This window comes from Pteropus vampyrus, unplaced genomic scaffold, assembly GCF_000151845.1.
Source record: "Pteropus vampyrus isolate Shadow unplaced genomic scaffold, Pvam_2.0 Scaffold604, whole genome shotgun sequence".
Lineage (NCBI taxonomy): Eukaryota > Metazoa > Chordata > Mammalia > Chiroptera > Pteropodidae > Pteropus > Pteropus vampyrus.
Window position 1 is genome coordinate 180,070 of NW_011889385.1, and position 936 is coordinate 181,005.

The window sequence follows — 936 nt, forward strand, 5'->3', positions numbered from 1 at the left end:
GTGGAAGGCTGCCCAGGGGGCAGGCGTGGTGACAGCCACGGGCACGGGGCCGGCCGCATGCCCGGTGTCCTGCTGCGCCTGTCTGAGTTAGCTCCGTCCAGCCTGACACCCACCGTGACTTAAGTCACACCGCAGGCCCGGCCTGACCTGACATAGGCAAGCGGCACGTCGAAGCTCACACGACTGGGGAAGTGTCCCCAAGTGCCGGACACAGCGAGGAGTCCCAGCAAGTCAGAGAGGATCCTGGAGAGGGCCGGCCACGCGCCGACCACAGGCCGACCACACGCTGACCGCGTGCTGACCACACCAGACCGCGGAAGGCCGCGCCTCTCTGCTGGAGGGCTCGGACCCCCCCTGATTCCCAGCCGGGGGCCCTAGCCCTCTGTCCTCAGTCCCCAGACTCAGTCCCCTCCCCCGCATGCAGCCTCCACCTCCCCGGTTTCTGAGGGCTGCACGGGTCGGTTGGAGGAGGCCCTAGGCCAGCACCTGGTGTGTCCTGGCTGTGTGGCCCCGAGCTCTGTTGTCCAGCTGTGCTGCCTGGACGGGCTGCCGTTGACCTCTGACACAGCCCAATACCGGACCCCTCCATCACAAAACGACAGGACATGCTCCTGCTCTTGCCCCCACTAACCGCAGCCGCAGCAACCCCGTGACACGAAACCCACATCACGGCCCCCCCTGCCGCCCCCATGTCAGGCTCATCAACCCGATATCGTAAAGAAAACAGACACAGAGACCGCGAGGAAACTACCGGCCAACGTCCCTCGTGAGCGCAGGTGCAAACATCCTCCCGAAACGCCACAGACCGAGTCCGGCCACATACGGAAAGGATTGCACACCGCACCAAACGGGATTTCCGCGTCCAACACCCAAAAATCAATCGGCATAGTGCACTATGTCAATAGAACAAAGGACAAGACAACACGACATCTCAAT